The sequence below is a fragment of the Alosa pseudoharengus genome, unplaced genomic scaffold (genome assembly GCF_046254945.1).
Source record: "Alosa pseudoharengus isolate Yale_2024_CS ecotype anadromous, Long Island Sound unplaced genomic scaffold, YU_APseudo_1.1 YU_APseudo_1.1_scf_2, whole genome shotgun sequence".
Classification (NCBI taxonomy): Eukaryota; Metazoa; Chordata; class Actinopteri; order Clupeiformes; family Clupeidae; genus Alosa; species Alosa pseudoharengus.
Genome location: NW_027468663.1, coordinates 14,173,726 through 14,190,413, shown reverse-complemented (window position 1 = coordinate 14,190,413; position 16,688 = coordinate 14,173,726). Strand labels below are relative to the sequence as shown.

At 44.0% G+C, this 16,688-nt stretch overlaps 1 long non-coding RNA gene across 1 annotated transcript in view; it reads right to left on the bottom strand.

Moving 5' to 3' along the window:
• Positions 1-16,335, bottom strand: part of LOC143133899 (uncharacterized) — a 26,627-nt gene extending 10,292 nt beyond the window's left edge. Inside the window, exons 1-2 of the long non-coding RNA XR_012988565.1 lie at positions 16,213-16,335; positions 8,470-8,604 (exon numbers count right to left, since the gene is read on the bottom strand). This is a non-coding gene — a long non-coding RNA (uncharacterized LOC143133899). The remainder of the gene's footprint in view (positions 1-8,469; positions 8,605-16,212) is intronic.
• Positions 16,336-16,688: the final 353 nt, after the last annotated feature.

Below are 16,688 nucleotides of genomic sequence, written 5' to 3'. Positions count from 1 at the left end.
CTCTCTCTCTCTTTCTCAGCAGGCGCTTTCTCTCCAGGTGACTGATGGGAGAAAGGGCCAGAGTCCAGGGTGGGGCAAGTTGACAGACAGACACACAGTCTTCTGCGATAAGAGCTATATCTGTCCAAGGGCTCCTGCTGTTGCTGTTGCTGCTGCTGTGGCTGATGATGATAATAGAGACCAGCTTCTGGCCACAGAAGCAGCGCCTCAGATACACCCAGTGTAGAGAGGAGACAGCCGCTCAGACTCAGAGTCAGAGGCCATCTTAGATGGAGATCATTCATCAAGGGCAAGTGTGCACTTCAGGATTTGAGTATACATGGGTGAAAGCTTAACTCCAGCTGGTTACTTTCTTCCATTAAATGTGTGAAACAACCACATGGGTTCTGCAGAGCACTTCTCTAAGGGTCTGCAAGTTCACGTTTGGTCACTCAACTTGGCTGAGGTTGAAAGTGATAGTGTGTGTGTGTGTGTGTGTGTGTGTGTGTGTGCATGTGTGTGTGTGTATCATTTCCTCCTGTCGATCTTTCAGGACATTTTGTGTGTGTGTGAGTGTGTGTTTCTCTCTCGTTCTGCCTTCTTTTGGTTCAGTGCAGTTTCAGTTTCTGTTACCAGTGAGGCACTCCATTTCCTGAGACCGTTGGGGTTGGGGTTGGGGACCTCAGTGGCCCTTTCGCATGTAGTCAGTCTAACTGGCTTTTCTCTAAATCACTTTGATGGCCAGATAACCAGCTGGCTGCTCTGCACTTTCACAGAGGGCTCTGGGAACTGCAGGAGAATTAGGCCACTACTACATAGGGTTAGGTATCGTTTGGGTTTTATCCGATACCGGTGCTAAATCAATACTTTTAAAACGGTGCCATGCATGCCCACACAATGGTAAGCTCTGCTTTCACGTTTAACCAGTGTAGGCGGTTTGCCATAAGGTATGTTAAAACCGCTTGCCATAGAACTGCCAGGTCATGGACAACGGCATTTGCAAGCAAGATAATCTAACAGGGACTCTACTTTCCAGTTAATTCAGTGTGTTCCCAAATTCTTCAAGAAATGTAATGTCTAAACCCATAACACGCAATAGTTTTTAACATGTTAGGCTACATGTCAGTGTTGAAGTGTTTAGATTCCCAGCGCTAGCCTAGTAGGCATTTTAACAGCAACTATGGCTATGCGCTAACACCAGTCAATTGAGTTTAATTAGCGATAACGTACGGAGATGGTTTCGTAGCCTCTTTGACAGCTCAGTGACATCAGGTATGTAACCTACATATTTATGTTTTTTCCAGCTAACTTTTAACATGATCTTCATATTCATTGTGATGCTATATGGGCCTCATGCACGTGAAAGATTAACATCATGCCATTATGTTGTTTATAATAAAATAACGTTTTCACCTTACAACTTTGCTGATAACATTTCAAATAAATGCCAGTTAGCACATTAGCAAGGATATTGTGTAACGCATAGGCTACTGTTGATGTTGTTTCATAGCCTTTTGCTTGTGTGTAGTTAGGCCCACTGCTAGATTTTGACAGGAGTAGGGATGTAACGATTACCGGTTTAATGGTAAACCGCGATAAAAATGTTGACGATTATAATTACCGTTTTCATTTCAAACATCATGATTATCACTGTTGATTACCGCAGTGTGGAAACCGTGTGTTTAATCCTTCCCAGCTTCATCTGAGCCTGCTTTTAACATACAGTAGGCCTGGTACAATGGAACAGAACTGGTACCCTACTGATTCTGTTGTCTAATTGATGGTTTTAACTACGATTCGGATTAGGCTACACCTGATTTTAAAAGGCATAACTTTTTCACCGCAAAATGTGCACTGTATCATGTAGCCACTCTGCGTCTTTTTATGTTCACGTCCACATTAAATCTATTCCACTCACGTTATCAGGAGAATACAGTAGCCTAAAGTTTTATTTTGAACGCTTACTTTGGTCTCACTCATTGCATCCAAATAACAGAAAAAGCAAACTCCAAGTTATGGTAGGGTAAGTTAAGCTATAAGCACATAGCCAATTAAACATGAAGAAAACAGTGAACAGAACACTTTTTGAAACTATTTCAGCTTGTGTAGGCCTATCAGTGCTTTCTGAACATAATGAACACACTTTTAGAAATACAGTGATAATACCGAAAACCGTGATAATTTTGGTCACTATAACCGTGAGGTTAAATTTTCATACTGTTACATCCCTAGACAGGAGCTCGCGATATCGCTTTAAAATTAGCTACTTGGGCTCACGCAAGCTGTCAAACACTGTCCACTCGCCTATGTGGTGCACCCTTCTGGTTTATACATCCAGTGTTTATGTTAGCTAACTGTATCTGGATGTGTTGCTATCAGAGCAAGACGTTAGAGATGGCGCATGACATGCAGTGGTGCCTCGTATAAAAAAAATAAATAAAAAAAACGCTATTTAAGCACCAACATGAGGCACCGAAATCCATGTTGTTATTCGATGCAGTTACTACCGTTTGCGTCGGCACCAGTGCCATATTAGAACCGTGTTTCGGTGCCCAACTCCACTACTACACGAAACCAACGGGTGTATTTTTTCTTACCGCTTTCACACCTAACGATACCGGCAAAGAAAAACCGTGCATGCACACATAAAAAACGTGCAAATTCACACTACGCAAAAAATTCATCACAAAACTATATTGTGTACTTTGTGATATGAAAAGTTCTTATGATATAGTAGAATGATCACAATACAATATGCGTCATTTGCTCATGGATATTTTCTCACTTGATTACACTGTTAAGTGTCATCAAATGTATAAACCAGATGTTGGATGTATAAACCAGAAGGGTGCACCACATAGGCGAGTGGACAGTCTTTGACAGCTTGCGTGAGCCCAAGTAGCTAATTTTAAAGCGATATCGCGAGCTCCTGTCTAGGGATGTAACGGTATGATAAATGTAAATTTTTATTAAATAAATGTAAATTCATGTTAAATGTAAAGTTGTTGACTGCAATTCTGCTCTCTCACTTGGAATAAATGGAATGTTAATATCATACATTTGAGTGGTTATCAAACCAGAGCGATTACAAGTCTGAGTGGGGTTGTGCCATGATACAGTATCTCCAGAGTGGAGTGCCTCTTGTCTGATCAGAAATGAATGAATGGTACCATTAAAATTTGCTATATAATGCGACTTTAGTCGGTCAAAGGCCCTAACCTTACATATAATCGGGAGTTATAAGAGCACCAACACTGCATACTCCTGTCATGCCACACGTCACATTAGGCCCAGGAACTTATGAGAGGTGAAGTCGCTAACAGGCCTAATCTGATAGTGGCTGTTGGTGACCAAACAGCGGGGAGAAGGCTTAACTCAATTACCCCCGAAACTCAGCCATGTTGCATGAATGCGTCCACTAGCGCCCACCTAGACACAGCCGGGCGAGAACACACAACAGGACAACCATGGATTACTGACTGAATTGTTTTTTTGATTGTTCGCTGTTTGAGGTTTTTTTTGTCTGTCTCTTTCTTTCTCTCTCTCTCTCTCTTGTTCTCATTCAGTTTTTGTAATTCTTAGGACCTGCAATTCCAGGCACTGGGTGCATCTGAAATCTATTTATTTATTTATCCGGCAGGGTCTATTATGAGGCTAATTGAATCAGCCATCTGAAACCCTCATGCTGCCCTGCAGTCCAACACTGTGGGAAGTCATCAGGGAGAGGCTCAAATGTGAGAGACACAGAGAGAGAGAGAGAGAGAGAGAGAGAGAGAGAGAGAGAGAACAAAGAAAAGAGAGAGAGATAGTAGGGCAACAGCTTTCTCGAATCCTCTTCTCTCTTGACTTGGGATTAACCCAGTGCACTTCCATAAAGCATACAATTCAATACCCTGCTAAAATATGCAATCATCTCTCCACCCATTCACCCTCCACCACTCCAACCGTGTAAAACTCCAGGGCCTCCTCCTCCTCCACCGCCACCATCGCCTCGGGGGCTTTCGCTGCTATTTTAGCCCTCTTTCATCTACACAGAGGTGTAAAAAGAAGCTTTACTCATTCCTCTCAAATCAGCTCGCACACACTCACACACACCCACACACACACACAGACACACACACACAGTCTCGAAGTGTCACTGCTCAGCAGCTACAATGCCTGGTCGATGCAAGATGCTAAAGAAAAAGGTGAAACTCTGAAAGACTTGACAAAGTTCTCCCAATGACGGCTTAGAGAGCGGAGGCAACTCACAAAATTAAGCAGTAAATAAACCACTTTGGATTACAGGTAGCAAGGTTGTAACCTGACCCTCGCCAGATGAATTTCGTTCCGCTTAGCTCCGCCTAGCTTCACTCACATCCATCTGGGACCTCTTCCATTGAGAGTGATTTCTGCAACCGACTTTATGGTTCAGCCAATCAGGACGCAGGGCGGGAGTTTCATAGATGTGACGTAGTGGAGAAGCGACCGTGAGACTGTTATCAGCGTCACGGGTTGGCTTCGATGTGAGTGGTTGAAGTAGCACGTCAATAGATGACGGACAAGTGGCTTATTCAATCATATGCAAGCATTTTTTGATTAGGCCCAGCCTTCTGAAACACCATTCCAATGGATCGGTTCCAGATGGATGAGTGGAGCTAGGCGGAGCGAAATTCATCTGGCGAGGGTCAGGTTAGCAAGGTTGTCCTTTAAAACTGGAATGTTGTGACACACTGGTGTGTGTGCATTGTTCCCGGTTCCCTAAGGAGATAGACAAGGGGAAGATGGGTGTGTGTGTGTGTGTGTGTGTGTGTGTGTTGTATGTAAGGGGGAATCGTGGCACATTCAGAGGTGACTCCTTACATTGGCCATCTACTCTGTAAATCCACCCCACCTGTGTCGTCCCCTTTGACACAAATAAAACAAAAGAAGCTTTGTCGCCCAAGTCATAGTGGTGTGAAGCCCAATTTATGACTGAGACAGAAAGAGTGTCTAACCTCTGACAGCCTCGGCTTGAAGGAACAGGTGGCGAAAAAAAGGAGAGAGAGAGAGTGAAACTCACACTCCTTTTCACACTGTGCAGTGAAGGGCAGCGTCAAGATCCCTCTCCCTTTTCACTGGCGACCAGAGGCATTTCAACGCAAGGGAATAGCACCGTCAAGTGAAACAGGAGAGAACAATCCAAACGCACCGACAATTACTGCACAGGTACTGCCATTCAAAGCCTACCTCAGGCCAGGCAAGGAAGTGGAGGCATTTATGACATCATAAAAGTAAGGGGCAGGAAGAAAGGCACCCCCACCCTAGTGGCCTCCTCTCCCCACAGCCCTACTCCACCCACCCCCTTAAGAGCAGGTTGTTTCTAGTGCTGACCATAAAAACAGATTCCTGCTGTTTATCCACCCCTCAGGCTAGCAAGTCGGAACGTTGGGGCTGAGTGGCGCAGGACTGAACCCAAAGACCGTCTGAGAGCCCGTCTGGGAACAGAACCTCGGCGCTTTGAACTGAAGGAGGGGAGGGGGGGGGCTGTTCTTTAAGTATGTTTTTTTTCTGTGTTTTTTTTTCTTTCTCCTCCTCCTTCATCTTCTACTTCACTTCTGTGCCTAACTTTCCCTTCATCAAAACTGTTGCTTGAATTACACCCAGTAGTCCTCTAAATGTGCAGCTGTACAAAGAGCGTCTGGCACTTTGAGGGTCTGGGGAATAAGAGAGAGAGAAAAAGAAAAGAAAAGATAAAAATGCATCCACAGTACTATCTTTAAAGTGCTCCACCCAGCGCTTTGAAGAGTCGAGGCCCGAGAGATCCATGTCAAAGGTAAAAAGCCAGATAATCCTTGTTTTTTAAAAAGTTGGATCAGCCATCCAGCCTCAGCAAGGATGTGTCCAGCCAGGGGCAGGTGTGGAGGGGAGGCCGGGCCAGCCACCTGCTCAGCTCTGTATATACTGTATATATACTAGTGTACACAAACATATATATTCCTCATGGTACCTCATAAACTTCACACTGTGCAGTATATACTATATATATATGTGACCCTGCAAGGCGAAACCAGTCGTTTTGGCAAAATTTACAAAATTAAGTTATTGTATTCACACGAACAACCATAAACTAAGCTTTCCAACGATATGTATATCGAGGGTATTGCAAAAAGTATCGCTAAGATAACCGCATCCAAAGTTGGCATGGTTCTCCTGTCACGATACGCCAGAAGAGGAGAAAATCACCTTTTTAAGTAGATTGTCACGTGCGATAGTGTGAGGTGTGATTGCCCTTGATGATTACCCTTACGGTAGCGTGACTTTGAAGTGGATGACTGACTACTATGTAGTTTCAACCAGTTTCAACCGTGCAATGAGTCTTTTTCTGCCTTCTAGTTAATACCTGGGACAGTCATAAGGTGTCACTATAGAATATAATTAATGTATTTCGGGGGAAGTACACAGATTGTGTATATCCTAGCCTACTTTTAAAATGCGCTAGCCTACTTCAATGGAAAACTTCTCCTGGTCCCTAAAATGACGCCAGGATATTTCTAAAAGTTTGTGCTTTTGACCGTTCGTGCCCTGAAAGGCAAGTCTTTCACATTCATATTCGGTTACATCTGCCAAGAATGATATAGAGCTGACACATTGAGTAACGAGTAATGAGTAGCCTAATGAGTAAATTAGCTCTACCGTACCCTACCGTAAAACCTTATAGCGGCGTGGACAAAGGGAATGACTACTAATGTGTTGAATCTTCACCTAAATAAAGTAAGGGTTTAACAGTCAAAACGTATGTTTATCTGTGAAATTTGTTCACAATATGAACGTGAAATTCAACATTTTAACCTGTACGTTTGTTTATCATGGATTTTCTCAAAATAGCACCGTGCGCAAAACGACTGGTTTCGCCTTGCAGGGTCACATATGTACACACACACACCCAATCACAGTCTCTCTCTCACTTTGTCTCTCTCTCTCTCTCAGACACACACACGCACAGTAAAAAAAGAGTTAGTAAAATGAGAAGAGACAGAACGGCTGTTGGGCTATTTGTTCACCGTGTCCTGTGAAGAGGGTTGCCCCATTGTAGGAGCGAGTGGCTGTACAAGGCTGACCCCTTTCATGCTGCTCCTCCCCTGTGCAGACTCTCTTTTGTCTGGCCAGTGTCTGGGAATCACCCGACATGCAGGGACATTCAAAGCCCCAAGAGTTACTGCTGGCATGACAGGAGCCAACAAGCAGTAGGGAGGAGAGGAGAAGAGATGAATGAATGGGTGAATGAATGAATGAATGAATGAAGGAAGGAAGGAAGGAAGGAAGGAAGGAAGGAAGGAAAGAATGAACAAACGGTAAACAAACAAATGAATGGCGGTTCTTGTATATGCTTGCAAAGGTGCTTCACAAATAAGCATTCATCTCTCTAGTGTGAGTGGGGAAAGAGAAGAGGAGGAGATGGAGTGGAAAGCAGAGGAGAGGACAGAAGGAGACAGAGAAGAGAGAAAATGATACAGAACAGAGCCAAGCAGAAGGGAGAGGAGAGAAGAGGAGAGGAGGAGAGGAGAGAGGGAGATAAAAGTAAGGGAAAATAGCAGTGGAGAGAAGAACAGAGCCAAGCAGAAGAGAGAGGAGAGGAGAGGAGATAGCAGTGAGGAAAATAGCAGAGGAGAAGAACAGCCAAATCAAGAGAGAGGAGTGAGTGTGATGAAGAGGACAGGAGTGAGCATAAGAAATGACTCTGAAGCCCCAGAGCAGGAAGCTCCTGTAGCTGAAGAGGCTACAGCTTGCAAAATAAAAGCCCCCATTAAGTGCTTACTAAATCTGGAACAAAAAAGATGCGATAGGGGGAAAATGGAGGGATAAGAGAGGAAACTGTAAAGATGTAGAAAAGCACAGAAGATGAGAGAGAGGGTGCAGCATTTCAAGTATAGAAGGGAATGAGAATGAGGGTTTAAAACATCAAGTCAGCACACCTGTCCATCTCTCCCTACTATGCTAACTAACAGTAGTCAATCTCTCTTCTCTTTCCACGCTAGCTAACAGTCGCCAATTGCTATCCTCTCTCTGCTAACTAACTGTAGGCCGTCTCTCGATTCCCTCTATGCTAGCTAACCATCATTTATCTCTCTCCTTTCTCTACACACTAACTAACACTGGTCTATCTCTCTCTCCGATCCACGCTAACAGTAGGCTAGTCCATTTCTCGCCTCCCTCATTGCTAATTAATATTAGTCCATTATCCTCTCATTATGCTAACAGTAGTCTGTCTCTCTCCTCCTTCTTTTGCTGTCTCACAGTAGTCTGTCAGTCTTCAATCTCCACACAAAGAGCACATTAAGTTAGGAGGGAAAGAGCCTGTGAGAGACCGCTGAAGCCTTAAAAGTGTCAACGAGATGTAAACAATGACTAAAGTCCCTTATGGCATGTTTATGAGCGCTTCAGTTGCGTGCAGGTGCACAGAGACTGAGAAAGAGAGAGAGAGAAGAGAGGAGGAAAAAAGAAAGAAAGACAAGGTTGTCTATGACTCACCAACACCCTTGCTCTAGAGCACTTTTCACCCCCTGAAGTGTTAGGGGGTTTCTGATGCTCGCAGATTACTGCACCCAACAGCCTTGAAGCTTCACCTTTCTCTGTCAGCGTCTCCATCAATGCAATGCCAAACACCTGCAGAGAAGGAAAGAGAGAAAAAGGAGAGAGAGAGAGAGAGAGAGAGAGAAAGAGAGAGGAAGGGGTGAGCTACACACTCCTCAAAAGATGACTGATGAGTCATCTAACACATACATGCATGCATACACACACACACACACACACACACACACACACACACACACACTCACACACACTCACACACACACTGTCCTTAAAGGGGGACTGGTCTGCGATTTGTCATTGCCACATTAGTTTTTCTGCACAGTGCCCTAAAATGACACACTTCAGGGCCTTTTTTCTTCTCAATTCATCCACTGCTGTGCTCGAGATGACAGAAAAATCACAAGTGCATGAAAATGAAAAGAGGCCATTAAATCAATCAGACCCCCCCCCACACACACACACACACACTTCTTCACTCAGCATCAAAACAGAGGCCAGGCCATAAAGATGGTCAAACCACAGCTATGCCTCTCCTTGCTGTGCTCGGCCATACTTCACTACGCCAGAGCACTCACCACCACGTTCAATCACTCACTGAGTTAACCAGGCCGAAACAAGAAAGAAAAGAAATGGGGAAAATGATAGCTGTAAGGATTTTGCAGAAATAGATGCAACGAAAACATTATCTCATTACCCTTCCAACAAGGCCATTCCAGTACAAACATGGCATACATCTCGGCACCATAAATAACCCGCAAGGATAAAGCTTAAATAATCAATAAATTAAGGAATATCAAAACCATGTGGACAGGAAAACCTCCAACCCCTGCACCCTCTACCCCAAACCAAGAGGATTTAAAATAACACACCACACATGGTCTGTTTCTCAGACACATCTTAAATTGTTACTCTTACTCCAACATAATTACATGCAGATCTGATGGATCTATTTTTCTGGCAGGGGAACCTTGTCCTTTCAAGCCAAGAATATATGAGAGGCGTGCACACAGAGCACAACACAGCACAGTGCTATCCTCCATGTCTGATACTATGGTCTCAATAGGCAGAGAGAGAGAGAGAGAGAAAGAGAGGGAGAGAGAGAGAGAGCAAGAGAGGGAGGAGTGCTATGAGAAAAGGAGGGGGAGATGAGGGTGCCAGCCTTAACTTCTCTTTTGACGTTGGTCAAGTTTCATGCCAGCTCAGCATAGCGGGTCTTCACACAGGGAGGGTGGGTGTTTGTGTGTGTGTGTGTGTGTGTGTGTGGTGGTGGGGGGGGGGTCTGGGTGACATCAGTCTGAAACTCCTCCCCTAAAGCTCACTTAGGCAGCCAATGAGACGCCAGCTAGAACATAACGTGGTTTCAGATTGATTACAGTGACCTCCTCTACACAATAAAGAGGGGGGGGGGGCAGAGAGAGAGAGAGACTAACAACCCAGCTGAACATAAAAAACAATATACAACTGCAAATGAGAAGGAAAGATAGACAGACCTCCAGGCACCAGGACTGAACTAAAACAGTTGGACTGAAAAGAAGGGAGGCTCAAATCTGACTGACAACAGCAAGCTGCAGATCATATTCTGCCCTTAAGCCTGGCATCACATCTAAAAAAGAAAATAAGGCATACTGTACTTATACCCATACTTCTTCCCAGATATAAAATATTGACCAATTATCATCATTTACAACTTTGTAATAGTAGAAGCTTATCATTCATCAGATAATAGCTTTTTGTGTCTAAAAGCAAAAAAACGCTCTAAGCACTTGAAATCGAAAAATCTCTCCCGTCTGTTTCTTTTGTCAGCATGAGTAATCAATAATAAACTTGACCACTACTTAATGGATGGACCTCCACCGCACTCTGAGTATGGATTACTCAAGCAGATATTTCATAACGCTCTTAGCAGGGCCCCTTCCACGTGTTCTTCCTCTGACCTGGCTTCAACTCGTCTTGTGAGGTCAGAAGAAGAATCAGAGGACCGGGAGCAGACCTGCACAGCTCTGACCCCCCGATGCCGCAGCAGCATGCCGAGTCCACAGGATGTGGGAGTGTGGCTGGGGACGGACTTGGCAAACCACACAGCCACTGCCCAGGCCTTAATCTCTCCTTTACAAAAGCGGGAAGCACAGCGAGTGACATAACCCAGCCAAATGTCACGTTAGGACTCAACTCTGTTCCTAGTGTAGCCCTCTCCTCTCCTTTCCTCTCCATGCCTTCCCACTGTTATCATCCCCCCTACTCTGGTCTTATCTCCTCTCATAGTCTCTCCTCTCCTCCTGTCTCTTCTACCTCTTTGTCTCCTCTTTTCTTCTCCAACCTCTTCTCTCCTCTTTTCTCGTTGTCTCCCCATCTCTCCTCTCCTCTGCACCCACCTCATCAACTCCATTCTCTCCCCTTTTCTCATCACCCCTCCCCTCCTCTCCTCCTTTCTCCTCGTCTCCACTCTAGCAACAGGAAGTGAGGACTCCAGTTTATTTTTGAATCGGTCAGAAAGAATGTGTGCCATTTCCTGGTGCTCCTACTTCCATATGAACTTTAGGAGGGGAATGGCGGAGACGCTGGGAGGGGAGATCTTCTGCGGCGGCCTGACCTAACCGGCCCCCTGTTGTTGTCACAGTGCTACATGTTTTCAGCAGCCATGATCCTCACACAACCCTCCAGCAAACAGTAGCTTGCAGACAACGCCAACAAAACCTACTTTGTACTCAGGGGAATGGTTCATTGTTCGCTTTTGTTGAAAAACAAAAGGTTTCAGAGGTTTCAGACGTTTCCTCTGCAGAGGTAGAGGATCTACCAAACCAATCCATTTGCAACTGGGTCGTAGTCGAGTCACTCTCACCCAAAAGAGTTCACTCAGTTTCACTCAATATTCCAGGAATTAATTAGAGGAACAAAAGCTGAAAAAAGAAACTCATTTGGTTCAGTTTCAAAAAGTCCAGAAATGCTGAGTTGCATGTTTTAACTCCATGGCTCAGTTTAACTTTGCTTCCTTTGAGGGAAAGAAAAAGATCAAAGGACATCAGCTATTTGAGGGACTCCTACTCACCAAGCCTAATACTTTAATTGCTGAGGGGGGGTCTGGTGACACTAGTGAAAGGTCAGCCGTGACGATTACAAATGCTTTCCCACGTAACGAGAGAGAGACGGAGAGATACACGAACCACACAAGACACCTTTACAGCACACCTGGCGCCCCTCAAGGCTCAGGGTGTGTACAAGGAGATCTGGGTGTGTGTGTGTGTGGGGGGGGGGGGGGGGGCATCAGACAGACAGAGGTCAAGCCCTCAGTTTGATGAGCATCCTAGGCCCCAGGCACCGAGCGGCAACTAAAACCAAGCAACTAAATACCAGTACGCTGTACATCTGCTCTAGAATTAGAAAGGAATTGAATTCAGACTCTAGAATTATTATCGGAAGCAATGCTATCTACTATGGTGACCACATAGGGGAAAGTAAATGAACAGGGATGTTACTGACTGCTGAAAATAAGTAAATATCTTGAAAGTAGAACATTGCGGAGAGTTGTGAACATAGAATCAAAGCACTCAAACCCATTCTTTGCTCATGTAACTCTGGGAAGTCTGCTGTTGCACATAGAAAACGCAGATCAAAAACATACTGTAGCAGCCATTACTTATCATTCAATTCATTTCATAAGACAATTCAGGTGCAACTCTAACTGAACATCTAGCACATTTCCACCCTTAAAAGAAGATGGACTCAGCTTTCTCTTTCATTTCTACCACCCGCAACTCCCTCGGCATAAAATCAGCCCATTAATGCAAATGAGACCATTCATTTTCCTCACAGATAGGGGTAAAAGGGATAGGATGCCTCATTGAGCCCACAACATCCTACCCACATGTTGGGATTCCCGTAATCTCTTGCTTAGTACTAAAAATGCAATGCCACACTTAGAGTGACAGTTGTTTGGAACCGAAAGCGAAGCGATAGGGAACTTGGGCTTTCCCTGTAAGAACACGCTGTTCTCCTGAGAGTTTGGTCTGTTTGTGGGTTTGTGGGATATTAAAGACAGTGACAGTGCATGACACCCTTCACTGTTAACATTTCCTTTGCATAAGCTTCAATGGTAACTCTAACAAATAAAATTCAGACCCGGATTTTTTTTCTTCCTTCAATTTTGGAAAAGAGAACCAATTGACTGACATAAAAAAAAACGTGTTTTTAAATGCTGCGACAACATCAACTCATGCTGTCGTGTCCGATTATAGCAAGGCTAGGCATGTGCCATCTCCCATTATGCCAAACCAGTCCTTTTAAAGTATTGCAAGTGCTCAATAAGAGCAGAAAGAAAAGGGCAGGCCCTCCAGCAACATCTTGCACGACAACCGATACACATTTAGACAGACTATACAAACATTTTCTTATTGAACTTGTATGGCAAATAACATTTTGCAGGGGCTGTCGATAAACGATGTTGTGCATCGATAATCAGCCAGGGGCCCTGTCCAGTATCAGCTGATGTGAACCACAGTCCTGAAGAGCATTAACAGGATCACCACCAGGTCCCTTCAATCAATATAGTTCACCTCGCTTACCCTTCTAATGAGAAGAATGCAGTCCAACCCCGTTCCCAAACAATCACAGCAATCAGATTGAAGAAGCCTGATGGAACCCTTGAACTGAACCACACAGGTAATTACTGGGGCTAATAAACACCACCAAATGGAAAAAAACTTAAGCAGAAACAGAGAGACATGTAAACAGAGCCCATCCATATAAGCAAACAGCCTGGTGACATTTAGAGGGTTTTCTTTAGCCTTTTTGCATTGCTTACACAGAGGAACTTTTTCCCATCCCCCAACAACCACCCCCTCCCATCCCAAACATGCAAAGTTCCGGAAACTAAGACATTACATCGGCACAAAGCATCTTTATATCCAGATGGCAAAATGAATTTATGCAGATTGCCTCATTAACCTCAAGGCATTCAACTTCCTGGCGTGCTGATAGTAGCAGCAGCATTATACTTTTCTTCTCTCCCTCCTCCACTCTGAATCACGCACTTCCACCAACATTTGCTACGCAAAGCAATATCCCTAAAACCTTAGGAGGCTGTCACGTCTCCCTGGCCAAGAATAGACTGCTTCTTCCCATCCAGCAGCGGTGGGCTTGAGTGTAATTCAAAGATGTCTGCCTGCCCCCTCCCCACATCTTCCCTCAGGTCTCTCTCTGTTTTTTATTTTTTTTCCTCCTGGTTTCACAGCATTCATTATTGTCATATATTTTTCTCCACGGTAGGGGGTCCAGCTTTGACTACATACCAACCCCACCCCTCCTCCCGACACAGTCGTTTTTCACAGTCTCCAATACATTGCATTGATTCCTCCTAGTCAATATGACGCAATTTACCCTCACCTTTTTTTTGGACGATCCATACAGTCAGATTACAGAGGGACCAAACCAGATCGCACAGAGGGAACATTGCCTATACCTGGAGTGACTTGCATAGACAGTGATAGCTTTTCTCCGGGAATGTCAATGGCCAATCATAATTTCTAAACATTACACCATGGCAGTGATGAAGCCGTCTGGTTTATGGAATTTCTTGACATACATCTCCTTTACAAGCATTATGGTTATATACACCATCAGACATAACAGATGTAGCAATCAGCAGGCCAATTAATATCTTGTTTGAATAATTACAACTGCAATATAGGATATTATCACTAGAAGTTGGAAAGTCACAGAAACATTAATGTTGTGTGGATAGAGATTCAAGAAGATGGTTTACTGTACTCAACTATAAGAGATTAAAACAGACTCCACTTTTTTTCTACTAGGAACAGCAATCTAGTGATACCAGAATATTTCCTACTATTGTGACTTTCCTACTATCGTGACTTATCGTTCTTACCAGTTTACACTCTCTAAAATGAAAAGTAAAACATGTCAAATATAAAATTAAAACCCAGTGCACATCCATAATGTTTTTAAATTTGGACAGAGCTTAGAGAGGATGCTCCACATCACAATTTCACAATATGTTTAACTCCCACCATGAAGCTGTCAATGGTCAATAATTGGAATGATGTTAGTTGTCTGGTTACATTTGATAAGGTTCATTAATTGAACGGGCGTCATGTAAGCTATAATTGGATGACAACCTATTCAGAGTAGGCCTAATAGCGGACCTATCCATGCAGGTGGATGTGAAATACTACAGCCATTATTTGAACCCAAACATAAATGCACCTGTTTTACGATGTTAATAAAAAATATTTCCTCGCTGTCTGAGTTTGTATGTGGTTGTGTGGCGGACAAAATTGACGAGTTTAAAAACAGCGTGTGCTACACTGCCCTACGACTGGCGAATGGTGGGGGAATAGAGAAAACAAGGGAAAGGGCATAGGCCATGCTCCAGACATCCCCGATGCCGTGGATCATTCTGTCTAGTCTTCAGGTGTCTCTGCTCGCCGTGGGCGGCGGATAGTTGGGGGAGGTGTAGCCTCCAGCGGAGGCGAAAGACAAAGAGGGAGAACACTATCCGGTACAGGAATAATTTAAGTGTAGGCTAGCCTATGTGATATTTTTTCCCTTTAGAAATGCGCAAAGCACGAATGTCTCCCTTGTCCTTATATAGACTACCAGACTACATAAAAAAAGACAAAACGTAGGCTATTTCACTAACCAACCACAACAAGAAACATCTGGATTCGATGCTGCACCAGACATCTTTTCTACACATGACAACATGCCAGTCGCCTATTTAATTTAACACAGGGCCTAAATAACACGCAGAATAACACAGGGCCTAAATAACACGCAGAATAAAACAGCACAGCATATTAGCAAAACATGTTCTCATCTCAATCAAAAATAATTTTCGATAGGCCTATGCGACAGGCGATATTAGGCCTAGGCTAAATTATTACTTATCCATTAGCCTACTCAAAAGTTAACAAACTTAAAACATATATTGAAATTGTGATTTAGTTAATTTATGGTGCAAGACCAGTATAAGGCGTAAGTGTTCATATTTTTTAGCGTTAGATAGCCAAATTGTCACACGAATTTACTCTTTTACCCAAACAATCTTGCTTTATTGAATAGCATTAAAACTTCAATCGCACGTCTCCATTTAAGACTAACTGAACAGCATTCACCCGTAGCCTACAAATTTAATTTTAGGACATGCCCTCGCAAGTGCTCCGATCCCTTGTAGGTAACAATGTTAACTGGGCCGTGGAGACCAGGTGGACAGTTACGCGCCCTTGTCAGAGAGGTCAGCGAGTTTACCGCACTTTTTCATTTATGGGAGTCGGCGCTACCATGCAGTCGGAACACCGGCAGCCAGTCACTGCAGTGAAATGCGACGATAGACGATACATTAATCCAATTGCTTTCGGGTAAGTCAAACATGGAAAGTTTTAATTGTTTAATTAAACATTCATTTACAGAGAGTATGCAAACCATACAATCGAGCATATTGAAGATGGAGACAGAAATAATGAAAACGACTGGAATAAATATCGTAGACTACAAATTAGACTAACTATTTTATTTAGTCAGCTTTACGCAGATAGTTGATGCGAGCAGCCACCCGACCGCGACATGGATTCGCGCAGGCTATTCAATCTGCGACATGCACACAACCTTTATCACATTGATATGTGTACCCTTTAAAATGTATGCTCCAATTTAAAACATACTTACGACCAAATTTCGTCGCTGGGGTAAGGGTTGATGTTAGGTACAAGAGGGACAATCCCGTTACATCAGTGGATATAACAACTGCAGCCTCGGCCCGACTGATTCTTCAAACTCTAAGGTAGTCTACTTAATGACATCCCACTTGCTCCGCAGTAGTTTTACTCGCTCTCCAGCGATTAAAGTATATTCTGCCGACGGTGAGAGACAGGGAGGACGGACCAGCATCACATGGCCCGCAAGCGACACACGCATTGGCTGCAAATGCATTGGTAGCTCACCACTTGGTCGTTGTGATTGGCGTAGAACGGAGCCAGTTGGTGCAGCGTTCCTGCTCGCGGCAAAGCCGAATAGGCACTTGTGTAAAAATTCGTGAAGGAAAAGAGGGTGCGGTAATATGTGTGTGTGTTTATGTGTTTGTGCGCGCGCGCGCGCGCGTTTCAGACTGGGTTGGAGTAGACTGGACAATCCGTCCACTTCAC